General features: G+C 43.1%; 1 long non-coding RNA gene across 1 annotated transcript in view; it reads right to left on the reverse strand.

Moving 5' to 3' along the window:
- Nucleotides 1–202: 202 nt before the first annotated feature.
- The window catches only part of LOC310723331, a 59,940-nt gene continuing 36,724 nt past the window's right edge, over nt 203–23,418 (reverse strand). Inside the window, exons 2-3 of the long non-coding RNA XR_014532641.1 lie at nt 10,327–10,685; nt 203–285 (exon numbers count right to left, since the gene is read on the reverse strand). This is a non-coding gene — a long non-coding RNA (uncharacterized lncRNA). The remainder of the gene's footprint in view (nt 286–10,326; nt 10,686–23,418) is intronic.

Consider the following 23,418-nt stretch of genomic DNA (forward strand, 5'->3'; position numbering starts at 1 on the left):
ACCCTCAAATACTTCTCTGACACACCTGACTTCCTCATACAATCCCACAACTCCTCTCTCGGCACCCTGTCGTACGCTTTCTCTAAATCCACAAATACACAATGCAGCTCCTTCTGTCCTTCTCTATACTTCTCCATCAACATCCTCAAAGCAAATAAGGCATCTGTGGTGCTCTTCCTCGGCATGAAACCATACTGTTGCTCACAGATGGTCACCTCTTCTCTCAGCCTGGCTTCCACTACTCTTTCCCATAACTTCATGGTGTGACTGATCAACTTAATTCCCCTGTAGTTACTGCAGGTTTGCACATCTCCCTTATGCTTAAAGATCGGTACCAGCACACTCCTTCTCCATTCCTCAGGCATCCTCTCCCCTTCCAGAATCCTGTTAAACAATCTGGTTAAAAACTCCACTGCCATCTCTCCTAAACATCTCCACGCTTCTACCGGTATGTCATCTGGTCCAACCGACTTTCCATTCTTCATCCTCTTAATCGCTGCTCTCACTTCCTCCTTACTAATCCTATCCACTTCCTGCTTCACCATCTCCACATCCTCCAACCTTCTCTCTCTCTGATTTTCCTCATTCATCAGCTGCTCAAAATACTCCCTCCATCTTCTCAACACACTCTCCTCACTAGTCAACACATTTCCCTCTCCATCCTTTATTGCTCTAACTTGCAGTACATCCTTCCCAGCTCGGTCCCTCTGCTTGGCCAATCGGTATAAATCCTTTTCTCCTTCCTTAGTGTCCAACCTCTTATACAGTTCCTCATATGCCTTTTCCTTGGCTTTCGCCACATCCCTTTTAACCTGCTGCCGCATCTCCTTGTACTCCTGCCTACTTTTCTCATCACTCTGTCGATCCCACTTCTGTTTTGCCAATCTCTTTCCCCTAATGCTCTCCTGCACTTCCTCATTCCACCACCACGTCTCCTTGTCTTGCTTTCTATTTCCAGATGTCACACCAAGTACTTTTCTAGCTGCCTCCCTCATCACTCCTGCAGTAGTTGCCCAATCATCTGGCACCTCTTCACCACCACCAAGCCCCTGTCTGACCTCTTCCCTGAACCTCACACTACACTCTTCCTCCTTCAGTTTCCACCATCTTATTCTTCTTTCAAACCTTACTTTCCTCCTCTTCTTCTTCGCCTCCAAAACCATCCTACAGACCACCATCCGATGCTGTCTAGCTACACTGTCCCCCGCCAACACCTTACAGTCTCCAATCTCCTTCAGGTTGCATCTCCTACACAGAAGATAATCCACCTGTGTGCACCTTCCTCCACTCTTATACGTCACCCTATGATCCTCCTTCTTCTTAAAATACGTGTTCACCACTGCCATTTCCATCCTTTTAGCAAAATCTACCACCATCTGCCCTTCCACATTCCTCTCCTTAAAACCATACCTACCCATCACCTCCTCATCACCTCTGTTCCCTTCACCTACATGCCCATTAAAGTCTGCCCCAATCACCAATCGTTCTTTCCTAGGTACACCATCTACCACTTCATCTAATTCACTCCAGAATCTTTCCTTCTCCTCCATCTCACAGCCAACTTGTGGAGCATAGGCACTGATGACATTTATCATCATCCCTTCAACTTCCACCTTCACGATCATCACCCTATCAGAAACTCTCTTCACCTCCACTACACTCTTACTGTACTCTTCCTTCAGAATCACCCCTACACCATTTCTCTTCCCATCCACACCATGATAAAACAGTTTAAACCCACCTCCAATGTTCCTGGCCTTACTCCCTTTCCACTTGGTCTCCTGAACACACAACACATCTACCTTTCTCCTCTCCATCATATCAGCTATCTCTCTCCCTTTACCCGTCATAGTACCAACATTTAAAGTACCAACCCGAACCTCCACTCTCCTCCACTTCTCCTTTCCCTGCCGTCTCTGTAGACGCCTTCCTCCTCTCCTTCTCCTCCTTCGGCCAACAGTAGCCCAATTTCCACCGGTACCCTGTCGGCTAACGATACCTGTGGCGGTCGTTGTTAACCCGGGCCTCGACCGATCCGGTATGAAATTCTCATTTGTGATCCGCATATTTGATTTGGCACATGTTTTACGCTGGATGCCCTTCCTAACGCAACCCTCCCCATTTACCCGGGCTTGGGACCGGCACTAAGAGTACACTGGCTTGTGCCCCCCTAATGGCTGGGTTTTAGCATACAACAAATGCTAAATGCTTTTTGTTATATTCCTTATATTCCATATTCCTTACAGTAGAATATAGTAAATTGTGTGTGGGGTCCCGGTCCAGGAATTGGCAGGGGGGGGGGGGGGGGTGCTAAGCTTCATCTCTTCTCCGAGCTGGGTCTGGCCACAATACTCGTCCACATCACAAACAACGTTTTCTCTATGTCCCCACATGCGTCCTCCATTGCCTGGAGAAGTGGTATGCGGGCCAAGGGTTGGCGATCATACACTTTCCAGCACCAGGCTGAGAAGAATTCCTCTATGGGATTTAGAAAAGGTGAATATGGGAATAGGTACAAAACTACAAATTGTGGATGGGTGGCAAACCAGTTTTGGTTCAGAACATCCCGGTGAAAACTAACATTGTCCCATATAAGTGCAAACCTAGCAGGCGCCTGATCTGGTTTAGGGACAAGCATTGTGTGAATTGCATCCAGAAAAGTGAGTATATGGCCAGTGTTGTATGGACCCAGTGTGGCATTGTGATGGAGGACCCTGTTTTGAATGATGTCAGCACACATGGTTATATTACCCCCACGCTGTCCAGGGACATTGGTAATTGAACTCTGTCCTATTACATTTTGTTCACGCGCGCCTGGTTTTGGTGAGGTTGAAGCCAATCTCATCCACATAAATAAATTAATGACGAATTACATGGGCATCCATTCAATGCAGTGTCGTAGATGGAGGGCTTAGAGTTACAAATGTTTATGCAATACTATGCAGTCATACGTATTTTACAGTACATTACTATAATGCTAAAATAGTCATTACACAGTTGCAAACCTGTTCTTATTTCTGAAGGTTCGAATTATGGATGCCACTGTAAATCGACTCAAGTTGGGCTGCACTCTCAGTCCAGCCTCTCTCATGGTCAGACCATGGTTGATTACATGATCAACAAGTGTTGCCCTAATCTCATCAGAGATGGCTCTCCTTCCTTCTCTTATTTGCCCTCGTCCTCTTCTTCCTCTTCCTCCTCCTCCTCTTGCTCTCTGTTCATTGTTAGCAACCATTGTTCAAAACAGGTAATCAGATCTTTGACTTATTTAGAGAACTATCTATACTACTGTAAAGTAAAGCAGTGTTTGGTTAGTGATCAATTAAGCGATTAGTGTTTGCAGATGTGTGTGTGACCTGGTGACTAAGTGTAGCATTTTGATCGGTTGTGTTTGGAAAAGGAAAGTAAGTTACTTTCTGATAGATCTTTGTGTTTTAGGTAGAGAATTGTGTGTAGTGTTTTGAAAAAAGTGTTTTATGCAATTGAAGACTGAGTCAAAGGCTGAGAAAAAGCTTATGGTTTTGGAGATTTGACATGTAGTTTTGCACTTTGAGTGAGAGGTTTCAAAAATCGTGTGACATGAAAAGATTTTGTATGTAAGCAATTGGTAAAAACTGTAAGCATATCATTTACATTGAGCCTTTTTTCCCATTTTTTAATTCTGAATTCATTTTGAAGCCAATATCAAACACATTAATATATCACAAGGGATTAATAATATCACATAAAATAATGATAAATGGGAATAAACGTTCCTCCTAAAGCGTAGCTGATGAGCACATATGAATGTTATAAAGAGATGTTTTTATTTTAAATATGGCTGATTTTTTTACATTCGCTGCTCGTGGTTTTTAGTGTTGAAAGATAAAAATATTTACTTTCATTGTCCAGTGTCCAAAAACTTTTGACTATATAACACCATCACCCCCTCCTCCACTCTGTCCTCCCCCACCATCACCCCCTCCTCTACCCTGTCCTCTACGCTATCCCCATCACCCTCTCCCCCACCCCATCCTCTACCCTATCCTCCACCCCATCACCCCCTCCACTACCCTGTCCTCCCCTACCATCACCCCCTCCTCCACCCTGTCCTCCACCCCCACCCCCTCACCCTCCTCTACTCTGTCTTCCCCTACCATCACCCCCTCCTCTACCCTGTCCTCCACACTATCACCCCCTCCTCTACCATATCCTCCACCCCATCACCCCCTCCTCTACCCCCTCACCCCCTCCTCTACCATATCCTCCACCCCCTCACCCTCCTCTACTCTGTCTTCCCCTACCATCACCCCCTCCTCTACCATATCCTCCACCCCATCACCCCCTCCTCTACCATATCCTCCACCCCATCACCCCCTCCTCTACCCCCTCACCCCCTCCTCTACCATATCCTCCACCCCCTCACCCTCCTCTACTCTGTCTTCCCCTACCATCACCCCCTCCTCTACCATATCCTCCACCCCATCACCCCCTCCTCTACCATATCCTCCACCCCATCACCCCCTCCGCTACCCTGTCCTCCCCCACCATCACCCCCTTTTCTACTCTGTCTTCCCCTACCATCACCCCCTCCTCTACCCTGTCCTTCACCCCCTCCCCCTCCTCTACCCTGTCCTCCACGCTATCACCCCCTCCCCCAACCCCACCACCCTCTCCCCCACCCCCTCCTCTACCCTATCCTCCACCCCATCACCCCCTCCTCTACCCTGTCCTCCCTCAACAACACCCCCTCCTCTACCCTGTCCTCCCTCAACAACACCCCCTCCTCCACCCTGTCCTCCACCCCCTTACCCTCCTCTACTCTGTCGTCCCCCACCATCACCCCCTCCTCTACCCTGTCCTTCACCCCCTCCCTCTCCTCTACCCTGTCCTCCACGCTATCACCCCCTCCCCCACCCCATCACCCTCTCCCCCCCCCTTCCCTGTCCTCCAACCGATCACCCTCTCCTCCACCCCCTCCTCTACCCTGTTCTCCCCACCATTACCCCCTCCTCTACCCTGTCCTCCACCTTATTACTACCTCCTCCACTTCATTACCCCTCTCCCCCACCCCCTCCTCTCCCCTGTCCTCCACGCCATTATTCTGTTTTATTAATGAGCACATGGGAAAATTAAAGTCTGTGTGTGAGAGAGTCATTGAACTTAAACACACCTCCATCAACCTCTCAGTAATTCACATATTTCACTACTGCCACCCACATTGAGTCAGAGAGAGAGAGAGAGAGAGAGAGAGAGAGAGAGAGAGAGAGAGAGTGTGAGAGAGATAAAGAGGCAGACAGACAGGCAGACTGAAGAAGCTAGACAAAAAGAGAGACTGAAATGAAAAGAATAAAGAGAGAGAGACTGAAAGCCAGACTGAAATAGAAGGAATGGCAGACATACAGAGACAAAGAAAGATAAACAGGGAAAGAGAGGGACAACCATAAAAAGCCACAAAGAGAAAGTGAGATGGACAGAAAGAAAGTCAGAAAGAAAGACAGAGAAATGGAAACAAAGACAGAGCGAGAGAGAGAGAGACCGAAGTAGACAAAAGGAAGGGAATGAGTGAAAGAGACAGAAAAGCAGAGAGAGAGAAGTTGAAAAAGACAGAAAGAGAATGAGAGAGACAAAAAGTCAGAAAGAGAGACAAAAGAATAGAAAGAGACTGAAGAAGGCAGAGAAAGAGAAAGAGAGAACGAAAAGGAAAGAGAGTGAGAGAGACAGGCAGGATTCTGATTGGCCAGAAGATGTTGACTGGTTCTGTAGAACAGCAGAACAGACTCATTCCTTATCATTTCCATAGTAACAACTCGTTCTTAGCATCATGTACAGACATAAACAGACGTGTACACACTTCACTGAGAATCAACAGGTTAAAAGATGTGCTGAAGCTTTTCTGAAATAAGGAGATGCTTATGTGGCATGGATGGAAGGAGTCTCCAGTGTCAGTGTCAGTTCTGGGAAAAGCTGAGAGTCACAGCTACCTCTGACTTTTTCAAAGGGCTGACACTTGAGACTCCTTCCAGAAATGTTGCATGAACTTCTACTTGAAGTGAAACATCTCCACATCTTCATGTTGTCTCCATCTTGAAGATCATTTTAATCAGTTTATTATCAGTGTGAAAGAGCCGTTACTATAGAAACCATAATGTGTGAGGTGGTTTTGAGACTCTGTTTTACACAAAGGTACTTTATTCATCTATATTTCCATACTATCGGCTTTAAAATACACAACACAGCAATACAGCGCCCCCAGCATTCTTTTGGAACGTGTTCTGGAAGTCTTCTCTTCGAAACATCTTCTGCGATTTGCGCTGGATTCATGAATCCCGAGTCATATCAAGGATCGAGTTATTTGACTCCGATCAATCCGGATTTGCTCATCTTTTACGAGGAAGTAAGCTTGGTTTTGTTTCTGGCAAGAAACTGGCACAGCTAGTGTACACAGAACGATGTCTTTTGCCACTTACAATGGTCGGTGCTCCCTGTGACTGTGTGCAGCCTTGTGCTGCCATCTGTTGGCGTGTTACAAAACATTGTTACCACCTCGTTTTAAAACCAGTTCATTAAAAAGAAGCTGCAAAAATCTTTTATACAGTGGTACCTCGACATACAAGTGCCCTAACATCCGAGTTTTTTGAGGTACGAGCGGTCACTCGGTCGATTTTTTGCTTTGATACGCGAGCAAAAACTTGAGATACGAGCTCGAGACGCCGCGGCGAATCAAAGCCAGAAAGCGAAGATTGTGACGAAAATTAAGATAGTGTTGCATTAGAGGGAAAATGAGAGCTGTTTCTTCAAGGCTACTATCTCTGGGTATTGAAGTCCAGAGTAAAATGCATTATGGGTAGTGTAGTGCGGGAAAGAAGTGTGCGGTCTGCATGTTTTTCCTGTGTGCGATTTATATGATTTGTGTTCTGCAGTGCGGTCGGTTAATCCAAGTTTATCCACCTGGGAGTTATATTATACTGTAACCCTGCGAATCTATCTTCATAAAAACAAGTAAAGTGGTATGCATCGGCTAATGTTGTCCATCTCATCATTCCACGAGCATGAACTAATGAGCTGTTACTCTGCCGCCGGGAAAAGTTCAAGCGGATAAGTAACAATAAGCAAAGAAGAAAAAGTAAAACATGTAAAGTTTAGGGACACGTAGTGTGCAGGAGTGATTAGTAAAAAACGAGTTTTCCCTCTGCCTCCGCTTACCGCCTCTACCCCAACAGCCCCCCCCCCCCCCCCCCCGCAAACTCGTATGACGAGGTACCACTGTATAGGGTTCAGAAGCTTCCTTCATTTCAGGTGTTAGTCATCACACTGGTGCTGTAGATGATGAGCTGGAAGTTCAGTCATGATGCTTTTAAAGGTAAGAGTTTTTGTTCCTGGAAGTGAAATTTCTGGTTTGTAACTGTGCCCTTGAGAGACTGGGAGTGGAGAGACGGGGGAGAGATGGAGAGAGAGCTGGAGAGAGAGAAGGTGAGGCTTGTCTAAATGTAAATAAGTGCAGGATGGTCGTGCCATGGTGTAATAGATAACGGTGTCAGGTGTGTAATTACTCACTGTCTCCTCCGCACTGTTTTCATCAGCACCTTTAGGAAATGCCAGCTTTAGAGCAGGCCGTCTTTGGAAACCTGCCTCCATTCGTCTCCTCGCATCCGCTCGGTAAATTCCCCTGCTTTTCCAACACCTTGTTCTTCGCACGTTCCTGCTCAGACTGACAGCAGGCCCTCCGGCAAATTCCGGTGAGTTTAAATTCAAAGGAGGAAAGTGTGTTTTTCTAATCCGACATACCAACTGAGACTTGGCAGAGTGTGTAACTTTATACTCTGTCCTTGAATATTTCTCTCCGCTCTCGCAATCTTCAGCGCGTATCAAACCGACGCCCACTCGTCTTCCCGCTGCATCGCTAAACTGATCTCCTGCTCTTCTGAATGTTTCATTTAGCATCAGGAATAAAAAGTTAAGAACATCCACGTGGTTACACATCACACCCTGACCTTCAATCAGGGACAACAAGGGGGGCGGAGCTTATGCAGCCAATCACACACCTGATCTCAGGAACTTGGGAACAAGCCACAGAGCTCTTCATGGATGGTAAGAGGTGGAAGTGAAATGAGATTCCTCCAGAAGTCTACTATCATCTTTCTGTTGTGAGAGTGTTCAGCTTCAGGTGTTTGTGACTGCACCAGGCAGCCAGATGTTGGAACAACCTTTTGCTGGAACAGATCAATTTACTGCATGTGGCAGATGCTCTTATCCAGATTGACTTACATTTATCTCATTCATACAACTGAGCAGCTCTGGGGTTAAGGCTCTTGCTCAGGGGTCCAGGAGTGGCACTTTTGTTGTGGCTGGAATTTGAATGACCTCATGACATTCAGATCAAAAGGTCCGTGCATTAAGCACCAAGCTATCACCTTCCACATCCCATCCCATAACACCTCCAATCCCTGTTACAGATGAGGCAGATACACGTAGTGTTTTCTGCAGAAGCTTGACACAGTGGTATTTGGTGATGTAGTCTTTGGAGTACAGAGGGAAGAACCATGAGCACCAATTCAATTAAATTCATGTTTATGTATTGCACTTTTAACAATGAACATTGTCTCAAAGCAGCTTTACACAGATAATGTGGTTATAACAATGAATATGTTCTTTATAAGTGTAAGTTTGTCCCTGATGAACAAGCTGCTGGAGACTGTGGTGAAGGAAAAACTCCCCGAGATGCAGAAGGAAAAAACCTTGAGAGGAACCAGACTCAAGAGGGAACTTCATCCTTATCTGTGTGCCACCGAATGTCCATTTATAGCATATAAATGATGAGTTGAGGTGCAGTGATGGTGATCAGAAGTGAAAAGTAGTCCTGAGTCAGTGTAGCAGACTGTTGATATTAACTACAGTCCAAATCCATCCTCAAAGCTCCCGTTCTTACTCCGGAATTTCATGGAACCACCAAAGGCGTTGATGAGAAACCGTCCCAAGCTGCACAGAGTCGAAGAGAACACTATCCAGAGGCAGGCCTGGACGAAGTGGGAAGATCTACAGAGGGGAGATGAGCAGGAACAGTGGTCACTGGAACCTCAGGAGCATGTTTAACTCCACCGAGAACAGAAGGTTTATTTTTCTCCTAAATCAGATGATAACTATGACTAGTGTACCGACTTGAACTCAGTGCTAGAACTACACCACAACACTTTTGTAGCACAAAACTTTTACCGTTGGTTGTTGAATGACTTCATTGGAGCCCTAATTGTCTTCTTTGTGCAAAGAAGTAGACTTGGTCTCATACACACACACACACACACACACACACACACACACACAAATGCATACGCTTATAAATATGTCACGCTGTAATCGTTTCACAGTTATAAGAAAATCCAATTGAGGGAAATTGGTTTTCCAAAGTTAATGTCTCATTAGACACAAAGTGGTCAGCCTGGTCCGAATCCAATAACCCAAGCTTATGAAAACAATCAGTGTGTACGTTTATAGACTCACTCCACACCAAGTGTCCCTCTAAATGGGTTTTATTACAGCAAGCGCCTGAAGGACGCTTTGGGCAGAAACACAGTGGAATGTACCATCATGTCGTTAGCAGAACGGAAGCGTATTAAATGGACTTATCAGACGTGATAAGTAGCCGATGTTACGGAATCACTGCGTGGCTCTTAGCTTCAGGATAAACAACCTGACCAGCAGCCGGTTATAGTTTCTCGGTTAGTTATTCGTTAAACAATGCAGATTTCAAACCAGTTACTGTGTTTCAAAATCTTTTTTAATGTTGATTTTCACCTAAAATATATCAAGATAATACCTCCACAAGGGTACATCAAAATCCAAGATTTTGCTTCAACAAAAGAGAGTTGGAACCCTTCCTGATGTGAAAAGTTATTTTGGAATGCTTTCCCTCTGAGAGATATATGAACCGCTACACATCAGAGTTTACCGGAAGATCCCACTATAAACCTGCCAACACCTTACAGTCTCCAATCTCCTTCAGGTTGCATCTCCTACATAGAACATAGTCCACCTGTGTGCACCTTCCTCCACTCTTATACGTCACCCTATGATCCTCCTTCTTCTTAAAATACGTGTTCACCACTGCCATTTCCATCCTTTTAGCAGAATCTACCACCATCTGGCCTTCCACATTCCTCTCCTTAAAACCATACCTACCATCACCTCCTCATCACCTCTGTTCCTTTCACCTACATGCCCATTAAAGTCTGCCCCAATCACTAATCTTTCCTTCCTAGTTTCACCATCTACCACTTCATCTCACTCACTCCAGAATTTTTCCTTCTCCTCCATCTCACAGCCAACTTGTGGAGCATAGGCACTGATGACATTTATCATCATCATCCCTTCAACTTCCAGCTTCACGATCATCACCCTATCAGAAACTCTCTTCACCTCCACTACACTCTTACTGTACTCTTCCTTCAGAATCACCCCTACACCATTTCTCTTCCCATCCACACCATGATAGAACAGTTTAAACCCCTCCAATGTTCCTGCTCTTACTCCCTTTCCACTTGGTCTCCTGAACACACAACATATCTACCTTTCTCCTCTCCATCATATCAGCTCCCTCTCTCCCTTTACCCGTCATAGTACCAACATTTAAAGTACCAACCCGAACCTCTACTCTCCTACACTGCTCCTTTCCCTGCTGTCTCTGTAGACGTCTTCCTCCTCTTCTTCTCCTCCTTCAGCCAACAGTAGCCCAATTTCCACCGGTACCCTGTCGGTTAACGATACCTGTGGTGGTCATTGGCAAACCGGGGCTCGTCCGATCGGGTATAAAATTTTGATTTGTGATTTGATTTGGCACGTTTTACGCTGGATGCCCTTCCTAACACAACCCTTCCCATTTATCCGGGCTTGGGACCGACACTAAGAGTCACCTGACTTGTGAAACTATGATGGCTTGGTTAAGAACCTCTGAATATTCTATGATATATAATGAGAAGATCAAAATGAGTTCCAAGTAGAACCCCTTAGGATGCAGCACGTTTTTAAACCACGTTCTATTTTATAAAAACGTGTTTGTTGAGTTCTCCAGAGAACTTTGGAAATGAAAGTCTCAAGTGTCACAACTTTTAAATAGTCTTTTGTAAAGTTTAAGTAACAGAGAAAGAAATGAAGCTGGTGACGAAACAAGTGTTTATGGGTTTTTCTCGTCTCTCTCTCTCTCTCTCTCTCTCTCTCTCTCTCTCTCTCTCTCTCTCTGTGATCAGACAGAGTATTAAAGTGTCACTGTTCCCTCCAGTGCAGACTCACTTCAGTTTCTGAGAATTGATTTACATTGTTTTGCAGGGTTTCTCTAATAAAAATAGACTGAATGAAAGAGCGAGAGAGCGATGGAGAGTGAGAGAGAGAGAGAGAGAGAGAGAGCGTGAGCGAGAGAAAGAAAGAGAGAGAGAGTAAAGAGGTTAGTTGAGTATCTGGTTTGGTTGCTGGTGCTAAAACCACCCAAATCCCACACACATTTGGTCCTGAAGCTAATGAACGATGCTTTGGAAAGCCTCATCGAGCGCTGTAAGGTTGGAGGAAAGATGGAGATCAGGCTTTAATAAGAGCTTGTGGAGTTTTTAGCACTGATTACACAGCAAACTGAAAACAAATTCATTACGCTGTCAGAATCCAGCAGGATGACTTGAACTCGCGACTTGTTTTCGTCGCAGTGTCGCGGTAATGAGTTTAGAGTTCCTTTCAAGGCTCGGCTTTGGCTTTATTTCAGCCGTGTGAATGACAGAATGAGATTTTAATGATAGGTTTAATTTTTAATGATCCTGGTTTAAGGAACAGTAAAAAAAAAAACATTTCAACCCCCCCTTTTCCATTCAAACCAATTGGGGTCTGAAATTTGAAGTCTTTTGTCCAATTCAGTACCAAAGGTTCTGGGATGGATTCTGGTTCCTGTACAAGATTCACAACAACAGCACTTGATGATGTTAATTTGCAGAGCTAACAATACTGTCAGGCTCTAATTGGTTAACACACACACACACACACACACACACACACACACACACACACACACACACACACACACACACACACACATGCATAAACCAAGCATTTTATTTCTTTTATTATCCTTCTGATTCAATTGTTTCACCATTAGAACCCTTAGGCGTGTCCTTAAGGGAACCTTTTGTGGTTTAAACCTTGAAAGACAGTTTTACTTTCTGAAATAGTCTTTTTTTTGTGGAACTATCTAATAAAAGACTACATGAAGAATTCTTCCTCAGATAAAACCAAAAATGGGGTTCATATGGAGCTGTTTAATTTTCTCAAGAACCTTATAAAAATCTGTGTACCAAGAAGAACCCATGAGCTAAACGTTTTAAACATTTGTCAGATTCTACGTAGTCAAGTCAAGTCAAGTTTATTTGTATAGCGCTTTTCACAACAGACATTGTCTCAAAGCAGCTTTACACTATATTGCCAAGAGTTTGCGGACACCTGCTCATAAGTAGCTTTTTGAACATCGCATTCTACATTTGCACAAAAAAAAAATAAAATCCCTCCACTCTTTTGGGAAGATGTTCCACTAGATTTTGTGGAGTTGGTTCTCATTCAGCTACAAGGGTGTTAGTAAAGTCAGGTACTGTGGTGTGGTGAGGAGGTCTGAGGTGCAGTCAGTGTTCACAATCATCATGTTAATGGGTTGGAGCTTTAGAGCAGGAGATCTTTCATTCCAACCCATGCAAAGCAGATCTTCATGGAGGTTTGGGTCTCCGTTCTGCGCCATCGTTTTCGAAAACCTCCACATTCGCAGTTCACACTGCAACCCAAAAACTGCATTTTCAAATATATTCACTTCTTCAAAAAGCTAAATTTTTGTTGCCTAAAAACGTCTCTGTGTTTCTCTCTTTTCTCTGTTCTCTATTTCTGAGAGAAAAAAACGTGTTTTCGAATAAAAAAGTATCAGTGTGGAGATGGGCTCAATATTCGCTGTGTGTTTCTTAGTTTGTACTGGGAACCGTTAAAGGTTATTACCTGTATGGTTCTTCGGTTGTCCTGCTGTAGGAACCTTTAAAGATGCTACAACAATTAGTTTCCTTGTCAGAAAGGGTTCTGTGTAGAAAAGCGTTAGGACATGGAGGATCCTCAATCATCTTTGAAGAACCCTTGAGCTATTTCTGTGGAAACGACGTATTAGAACGAGCGCAATACAATCAGACCTGCTGTTTGAAAACATTCAACTTCTGGCCTGAGGAAGAGAATAGGAAAATATCGAAGGTAAATATCAAAGAAGGTAATAATCACATAATCAAGGGGCGAGAATGAATGTTGCATAAGCCACGCCCCTTTTCCCGATGTCGACTTGGTAGAAAACGAACCAGAGATAGATCTCCAGCAGCTTGTAAATGTCCTGAAGTTGAAGAAGGTTTTTTTTAGGAATGTCCTGGGACATCATGCGTTCTTCAGCCTGTCAGGTGACCATCACTCAACACCCCCACCCCCCACCCCAATTATGGCCAATTATGGTTTTAATCCATCCGGTGAAAGCTGGAGGTGTTTCATTATACACACTGATTGCTGCTGTGGTGGTGCTGGTGTTGATGGAGTCAGGGGAGAATCACACTCTCTCACACTTTCTTAGCTCACTCCTTCCTGTTGAATTAAAACCTGACACTTTATTTGCATCTCTAATTAGCGTTTCTGGCCGTCCTCAGGATTTTACTACAGAGCACATCATATTTATTGCACCACCTTATAAAAGTTCTGCGTTTTCTCTTGTTTGTTGTTTAAACATTACGTTTAAGGTTTTGTAGTGTGTTGTTGTTGTTGTTTCCTGTCCAAGTTGCTAGCCTAGCATTAGCCTAGCATTAGCCTAGCATCTTTGATATGTTAGTTCTCTCAGTGGTTGTTTTGCATTAATATATTCCACTCTTGTATCCGCCTCACTCGTTTTTTGTGACCAATTTTGCATATTTAAATATCATTATAAATGTCAATTACTATCAGCTTTGTCACGTCTCATGCCCCACCTACTTTGTGTCATTAAGGATCGGATTTTATGCATTTATAAAACAAGCAAAAGTTTGCGGACACCTGACCATAACATTTTCTATCACCATAGTCCCCATTTGATGTTATAATAAGCGCCACACTTCTGGCAAGATGTTCTATTGTATAAGTCAGGACCTGATGTAGATGTAGGTGAGGGGGCCTGGGGTGCAGTCAGCGTTCACATTCATCCCAAAGATCTTCCACATCTTCAGATCTTCATGGAGTTGACTTTGTGCAGAGTGGTATTGTGATGCTGGAACAGATTTGAGTCTGAAGGGAAAATTTCATGCTGCATCCAAAGACGTGCTGTGCAAGCTGTGCAAACTTTGTTCCCACAGTTTGGGAAGGAACCACATATTGATGGAAAATCTAGTAGCTTTGACCAGATAACGTATGTTGCGTAGCTAAGATACATACAGGAGAGGTTGTAGCTCAGTGGTTGAGGCATTGGACTCAGTTCCAATCCCAGCACCACTAAAATGCAACAGTGGGGCACTTAAACAAGCCCCTTAACCCTTAACTGCTCAGCTATAAGTCACTCTGGATAAAGGCATCTGCTAAAGTTTACATTGACACTTACGGCATTTAACAGAGTGACTTACAAAAGTGCTTTAAGTCTCTATTAATGAATAAATCAACACTGATTCGCTAATTACAAATTCAAGATAGAGGATTTTTTTTAAAACAAAGACAAAGAAAAACGGGGAAAGTGCAAGATCTTCACCCGTCGCTTGACTCCGATGGACATCTGGGAGAAGTTAATTCCATGGCGTAAATGTACATGTACGTCCTGCTCATTTAAAACAGATGTTAAGCTTTGAATACACACCGTCTCGGTCCTGTCGCTTTGCCGAAACACTGCATCAGACATTCAGATTTCACACGATCACGGCTTTGTAATAAAGATTAACAAACAAAAAACCCGTTTGTGTAAATCCGGATTATGAAAACGAGAACATAACACCGAGTGCTGAAGTGAGATAAGAGATGAACCCAGTTATCCATGTAGAGAAGAAGGTCTGGGATAAAATTAAAAGAGAAGAGTTGCCAAGTTGAATCAGTTTTCTTGGAAAGCATGCGTGTGTGAGCCTGAGCTGTTTTTCTGATCGGGAATTTGAAAGAATTTCACCTGTTTCTACTGTTTATTGGAATAAAAAGCCAATGTGGCTTAGTTCCAAACACAAACACACATCCTGATATTTACGATTAGAAGATACAATATAATACAAGATATACAAGATATATATACAAGATACATACACTATACTCCCAAAACTATTGGGTCACCTGGTCATAATTACGGTATGTGATTTTTGAACATTGCAATCCACATTTAGTCCCAAATTACTCTTCTAATTCCCTCCACTCTTCTGGGAAGATGTTCCACTAGATTTTGGAGTGTGTTTATGGGTATTTCTGTTCATCAGCCACAAGGGTGTTATGAAAGGTACTGATGCTGATACTAATACTGATACTGATGATCAGTAGGGATGAGATCAGAGCTCTATATCAGACCACTCAAGATTTTCCTCTCCAAAGCATGTACACCAGATCATTAAGGAGCTCACTTTGTGATATATATTGTTAATAGTGGATTGTGATTGGCTGGAAGGAGTTCAGGTGTGAATAGTGGATTGTGATTGGCTGGAAGGAGTTCAGGTGTGAATAGTGGATTGTGATTGGCTGGAAGGAGTTCAGGTGTGAATAGTGGATTGTGATTGGCTGGAAGAAGTTCAGGTGTGAATAGTGGATTGTGATTGGCTGGAAGGAGTTCAGGTGTGAATAGTGAATTGTGATTGGCTGGAAGGAGTTCAGGTGTGAATAGTGGATTGTGATTGGCTAAAAGGAGTTCAGGTGTGAATAGTGGATTGTGATTGGCTGGAAGGAGTTCAGGTGTGAACAGTGGATTTATGATTGGCTGAAGGAGTTCCATGGAGGATTTCTGCATGTGGTGGAATTATTTGGTAAATGGGGGATTTTAATAAACGGCTCAAGGCACAAGGTGAAATTATGTTCCATCTTGTTCCTTTAGCTCCATCAAGTTTTAAATGAGAAGCAGAATGAAAAACAGCACCGGGAGTTCACTCCAACAGCTTCCTTATTGTAATAATTATATACTAAATCTCACATATTGTAAATAAATGTAATCAGGCACTACTTTATCCTTGGGTGTGATTCGAAGTGGCAGAATTGTAATTGTACTTGAACTTCTCAGTGCTGGAGGTGACCAGGGTATGAGGTGATAATCCACAGCTGGATGTTAGGCCTTACACCATTTTAATGATCTCCGCTTCACATCTCTATATATATAGTACCTGTATATCTGAAGGGCCACCGCAAGGAATCTTCTCACCAAGTTGCTGAAATGGGAGTTGGTGATTTTTTGGAGAAAGTACGAGCGTGTGGAACAGAGGGTTAAAAGAAATCTGCTTCGCTTATTTTATTCACTAGGAATCTCACTTCCTAAGTGCTTTTATTGCCCTTTAATTAGCCGGAGTGCCACGGAGTGCTGTGGAGGAGATGGAGAGGGAGGAAATTGTGCCGAGTTTCACACAGGAAGTGTGTGAGGTTATGTTTAAGGTTAAGTGTTCTGCCAATAAGAGCCCTCGAGTTTGGCGAGGAGGGTCAGGACCTCTCATGTTTTTTTTTCTCCTTCTACTTCTTCACTCTGCATTTTTGCATTTTTATTTAAAGGCCCGGCTGGCCTAATTCTTTCATCAAGTGAGATTATAATCGAGCGTTCTTTTAATGATCTTACATGCAAGCTCTCACCCAGGTGGTTCCCTTTTCCATTTTCCCGTCTTCTTGAAGTCTTGAAGCTTTTCCCCCCTCACCATCATTATTCCTTTTATTTAGGGATAAATACACTATAGAGCTAAACGTTTGTGGACACCTGACCATAAGATTGCTATGTGCTTCTTTTTCAACATCCCTTCCACATTGAGTTCTCTTTTCCTATTATAATGAGCTCCACTCTTCTGGGAAGATGTTTCACAAAATTTTGTGGAAATTTGCAGATTCATTTAACCATAAGGGTGTTAGTAAAGTCAAGTAATGATGTAGGTGAGAAGATGAGGAGAATTGGGGTGCAATCTGCGTTCACATTCATCCCAAAAGGGTTGGAGCTCTATAGCAGGAGATCATCCACTCCAACCCATGTAGAGCAGATCTTCATGGAGCTGGATGTCATGATGAAACAGGTTTGGGTCTCCTAGTTCAAGTGAAGGAAAACTTTAGGCAACATCCAAAGACGTCCAATACAATTGTGTGTCTCCAACAGTTTGAGAAAGAACCACATATGAATCTTATGGTCGTGTCTTTTGTTTTCCTGTTCCAGTGTTTCAATGTCAACAAACTCCACCTACTGAAAACCCTTCAGAAATCCACATTCCTGCTCTCATGACCAGGATTTTATCACATATAAAAAACACAATGCTAAATTACACTGTGTGCTGGATCAAGTGCTGCTAAATGATGAGTATAAAACGTATTGCCTTTAAATGATCCAGTGATTGATGTGATTGTTAGAACTGTGATATATCTGACATATACTGCTGTAGACTATTGTTAGAGCCACCAACTTTTCTTATCATTCACATGACCGTAATATTAATGTTTACATTTTATAAATTGTCTCTTGTCACACTGAAACTCATTGGACTGAAAAAAACACCATCTTTTACTCTGGAAGAATCTGGCAACCCATGAGACATGAACGACACACTAGTGGTTTCAATAATCTGATTACACAGAAAACCCTTTAGGGATGTGTGTGTGTGTGTGTGTGTGTGTGTGTGTGTATGAGAGTGACCTGACTATGACTATGATCTTTTAATCACACAGCTTCATACATACAGTACACATATATATATATACACATGGACTTTTTGTATTCAGACTTTACAGATTTCTCCTGTTCTACAGAGCTGTGTTGGAAATTGCTCACTTGTCCACTGGAGAGGAAACTCTCTCATCATAAACGTTCCGGCTACCATGTATTACCATCTGTGTTGTATCGTAATACAGTAGGACTCATTGTATGTTCATAAAAAGAGAACAAAACAACAGTTTTTGTGTTTATTCAGTATTTCGTTGATTATAAATGACATTAAATATAAAAAAAAATGAAAAAAACACACTGTCATGAAACATGATGCAGGTATATGAACACACACCACATACGAGGGATGCGCATCTCGATGCATAGTCGACGATACGATACATTAAAGCTACATATGAAGCAGCTGCAAATGCGATTGCGACACGATTCAGCCCTATTACGATGCCGTGCGATACAATTTACTTCAACGTGCCTTCTGACTTTTAACTCATGGCTCTTTCACAAACACGGCTTTGTAGGAGGAAAAAAGAAAAAATATGAAATGTAAACAGACGTTTCTTTCCTGTGTCTGCAGGAAGTTACAGCTCTACCTCTGCCATGTCAATCTGAGTTCTATGTGACTATCAGGACACGCCGTAGTCTCCGTAGTGCTGTGATACGAACGCGCTCGAGATACAGTTTAGCGAAGAGAAATCGATCTACATATCAAATGGTGGTTACAAATTATTGGTCGCTTTGTGAATAATTAAAGTACAGCACATCTACTAAAAATTATATATTAATAAATCGCTTTATACTGACGCAAATACAGTGGAACCCGGTTATCTCGCCCTCGGTTACCTCGACAACCCTATTAAGTCGCCGTTTTTGAAGTGGAACCGCCAAATTCTCGCTTTGTCTAAGCATTTTTTAATCGGTTATGTCGACTTTTTTATGTCACCGAACCCTGATATCTCGAACACAAGGGGGGAAAGATTTGCCATTTTACGTCAGTTATGTCGATCGGCGCTGTGCAGCCGCAGAAGAACTCGCGAAAGTGGCGGAAAAATCAAACCTTAAAGCTGCTACAGGTGTTGTATTGTATACTGGTGAATCTCTGCTGTTAGTTAGTGCACATATGCCTTTTGTTGTTAAATGTTATGCGATGAACGGGAGGCGAAAGCCGCGCTCGGCGGCACGGAAAGTGGGATGAGCAGCAAAATCATAGAATGAACACCGGCAGGATCGGGGGTGAATCCGCGGTGCGCTTTGGGAAGAAAAGCGCAGCCGGTGAGAGAGTGCCGGTGGGAAGACACGTACCGGGATACGCATGCGCGATAACAACGACCGCCGTGAACCAACATATACCACCAATAACGGACAGTGAGAGTGTGGAAGTGTAATTAGGAGCTGGTGATGATGATAAACGAGCACCATATGTGCGCGATTGAAGCCGGGAGCTTCAGAGAAAGCGGCCGAGAAAACACCTGCCACGCTGAAGGGGGCTGAAGGGGGCGTGGCAGGTGGATTCCTGACAGATAAACATGTACTGTATGTGTTTTTATGCTTTTTGGCGACCCCTAGGACATCGACGTAACCGGGTTCCACTGTATGTCAAAAATAATGCCAACTTTTAAAATCAGTGCATCACAACGTTAACCTTTTTGCCGATTACGAACAGACCTTCTCTGGCTGATTCCAGAACTGAACGCCATAAAACATGGCGCCTTGTCACATTGTACTATATGGGAAACAGTCTAGTGGTGAATGTACAAGAGGTGCACATTAAAACAGAGTGCATCATGGGTATAAAAAGTGTACTGAAAGAAGATACAAAATGGCCGACACCTGATACATTGCGCTGTATAGGAGATATAGGAAAAGTTTCTGAACACAGCACAACAGGTTAAACACACTATTACACACTATAACATAACACACACCTGCTGTAGTTTCATTCATTCCAAACACTTGGTTTCTCTACACATTTTTCACATCATTTCTTCTAGACAACTTTCAGACCCCGACCTTCTGCAGGGCTTCAGTTCGATGTGTTACACATTCCTTAGAAAGAGAAGCAAGGCAGGCTGCTATAAATGTTCTGCAATTCATCAGCATGAAAGAGAGGGAGAGAGAGAGGGAGAGAGAGAGGGAGAGATGAGACACGGCAGGAGGTCGAAGGTGTGATAAGCTGCATATGTTCACGCAGACTTATTTACAGCAAAGTGAATCTGTTTATCTGCCTCAACTTCTCACATGTTTCCGTATACAAACCCGCAGACCTGAATATCTGTGTGTGTGTGTGTGTGTGTGTGTGTGTTAGAAAGAGAGACAGGTTTCATATCTGGTGCCATATTTGTGCTTCAGTCCATTGAAGCGTAAATAGCAGAAATCTGCACCCGAACACACGGCAGTCCGGATCAATCCGCATTAACTTCAATCTGAAAACTTTACACGGCAATAATATAAAAAAAGCAACTAAACACTTGGAAATCTTGAGAAGAATCTTGAAAAGAGTTCAAAAAAGTTGCATTTGTCTTTTATTTTATGGACTAAATAAATATGTATATAAGTGACGTCTCCACAGAAATTGTCTAGAACATTGAACTCACTATGAGCTTATTTCACTGATTTCAGATTAAATGTCCTAATTTGAGTTTCTTGTGTCCCAATCTCAGATAAAATAATTGTTGTGTCCTAATCCCAGAGAAAAGTGTTCTAATTTTAGCTTCTTGTGTCTTAATTGCAGAGTCGGTATCTTAATTTGACTTTACTAATCTCAGATAAAAGTGTCCTAATTTGAGTTTCTTGTGTCCTAATTAGAGCATGTTTTTATATAAGACTCTTGTTTCCGAATCTCCGAAAAAGAGTCTGATTTTGAGATTCTTATGTTTTAAGATTAGAATGGTGTCCTAATTTTAGATAATGTGTCCAAATTGAAGATACTTGCATCCTAATTGCAGAAAAGGTGTCTAATTTGAGATTTGTCCTAATCTGTCCTAGTCTCAGAGAAAGTGTCCTAATTTAAGGATCTTGTGTCACAACCTTAAAACAGCTCTAAACCATTTAGCTTCCACCTCCATGTGTGAGTGTGGGGGTGAGGGAGTCTGATCACATCTTCTCTCCTCTTCTCCATTTTCCAAGTTTTTCTGTTAAAGACGAACATTTTCATCTGTCCACAGAACCATTTTTGGTGTGTTTGTTGCAGAGAAAATAAAGGACCATGCATGTGTCTCAAAAACCAAACAAGACTCAATATCTCCACACTTCACACAGCCAGTGTCCATCAAAGTAAATTTAGTTTTCTTTAATTTTAACTGTGTTGTTTATCTTTTACAGCGTAATCAAGAATTAACACAGTACAGGTGAACACAATCAGGTAACAAACCCCTGACAGGACAGAGGCAGAGACAGAACTCAAACAGAAACAATGGCGTCTAAGGTGACCCAGCTGAGAGCAGGAGTTCAAGAACATAACGACATCTACAGAGAAAACCTGTTTTATCCACTTGATCTCAGGTTCTGATCTCAGGACTAAGGAGAGACACGTAAACGTCGTGTAAACGCATTTCTTCAACAGTCAGCCGTTTTTAAACTAATCCTCGGCCAGACTGCAGTGCTTATACGGGATCATTGTTAAATCAGGACCATATGGTGCCGAATTATAACAAGAAGTCACGTTAAAGTGTTCTAGAGTAAATTGTCTTGGCGTAAATTAGCCTCGTAGATCCCCATTAAACAGCAGGAGGCAGTCATTTCTAGTCCCATTAATTTGGCGAAAACGGTTCTAAATCGTGATTAACCGTCTCTCCGCGGACGCTCCGGTGCTTCCAGCGAGGTTTTCTCACCTGCGCGCGAGACCAAGCAGTTCCAATTATAGCCGAACATATTGTTCTTTTATCTGACGGAAGCTGGAAGCGGCAGATGGGAATCAAACAGGAGTTGGAGGAATTCAAGGCGGTTATCAGCAGTCCTGCCAATTACATCTGCAGGAAGAGGCGTGGGATCCACACACAGATCGGAGATCACACGGAGACGGCGTAGCGGAGATGTACAGACAGCTCGGCTCCAGATAATGAGCTGTTTGTTTGTAGGCTGATTGCACGGCAAAGCAACGGACGCAGATTACGCCGAAATTACAGTCTGAGCCAAGCAGCCGGAGTGAAATGGTTTTCAGCACGGGGTCAGGATCAGGATCTGGCAGCTGCGCTCCCAAGGGCTGACGTTCAACCCTAATTACTCCTCGCTTTACTGACGTTCATTTGTAGGAGCCGATGTAACGACGTAATGATTTTGATGCGGACAGCGCTAAGCCTCGAAGCGCACAGCGGCGGAAAAGAACCCTGACTTGTTTTACTCTTAGCTGTGTGAATTCACAGACCAAACAAAAAAACTCACTAGAGTCAGAGTCGAGCCTCCGCAGGAAATTTCATTACAGTTCCACCGCAGGAAGGAGAAACTCTTACAGAGGAACTCTCTGCACCTCTAGGGTGGTCTTTTCTTGTGATTTATTTTCAGGTCTGAAAGTAGCAATGCTAGCAAAAGCCAAGTTTGAGCTGTTCCCTCCTCACCAGCGCCCTCTGGAGGAATCTCTGGAAGAGCTGACTGAGTGTAGAGCTATAATTTAGAGGAAGTGGAATGATCTATGAGCTCTGTTCTTGTTGACCAGTTCTCCTCCAGCTAATTTTTTCCAGAATCGGAAAACCAGCACACTGCACTTTTTAAATTCATGGGCTGTGTTTAGGAGCTTTGCTGCATAACTCAGCTTTTTTTTTCTTCCTACCCATTGTGGAAAATAGCAGAAGAAGCATTGAGTTGTTTCTTTGTAGCTCTGGTTTTTTGTCTACATCATTCTGTAGTTACCTCAGAATCATTTCCATATTAAACACAATGATCTCCACAGCATCACCAAAGCTCATGCAGATGTAAATAATGAAGATGGTCCATATGTGAATGTGATATTTTCCAAATCATCTCCAGATAAAGCAGCGCACTAACATCAAGGTATCCAGGTTTCACCAAAGTTTCGAGTTATCAAAGTAACCAGCTTTGAAACTTTTAAAAGCAAAAATGACAAAAAGTTTCAACAAAAACATGTAGGTGTATTGTGTGTCATCCAAGCTAATTCCACACCACGAATCCGGATACATCTGAAAACTGCTTTATCATCTAAAAACGATCTGCGTCCACCCAGATCTCCACACTTATCCACACTGAGAAATCTACGCTGTAACCCGTGAAATTGCTCATGTGCTTCGGTCCACGTCGTTTCCGCCTGGTTTTTGTTTTTACTTTGCGGCTTTTTGGAACGTTGTGGAAATGACTAAAAATACACCCATTGTTTACAAAACCCATAATTTTCACACCTGGTCCACATCGAATTTATCCGCTTTGGAGAGCGTTTTCACAAAGATGCATTTTCGTTGAATGAAAACGATGTTTCAGTGTGGACCGAGGCCAAAGCGAGGAGAAAAATATGTGTTTGCAAACAAAAACCTATTGGTGAGGACATTAGAAGTTAAGATATTAGGAATTTGGATTGATGATCATGAGGTTGTTCGAATCCCAGAAACATCAAGCTGCCACTTTTGGAC

The sequence above is a fragment of the Silurus aristotelis genome, assembly GCF_946808225.1.
Source record: "Silurus aristotelis genome assembly, chromosome: 3".
Classification (NCBI taxonomy): Eukaryota; Metazoa; Chordata; class Actinopteri; order Siluriformes; family Siluridae; genus Silurus; species Silurus aristotelis.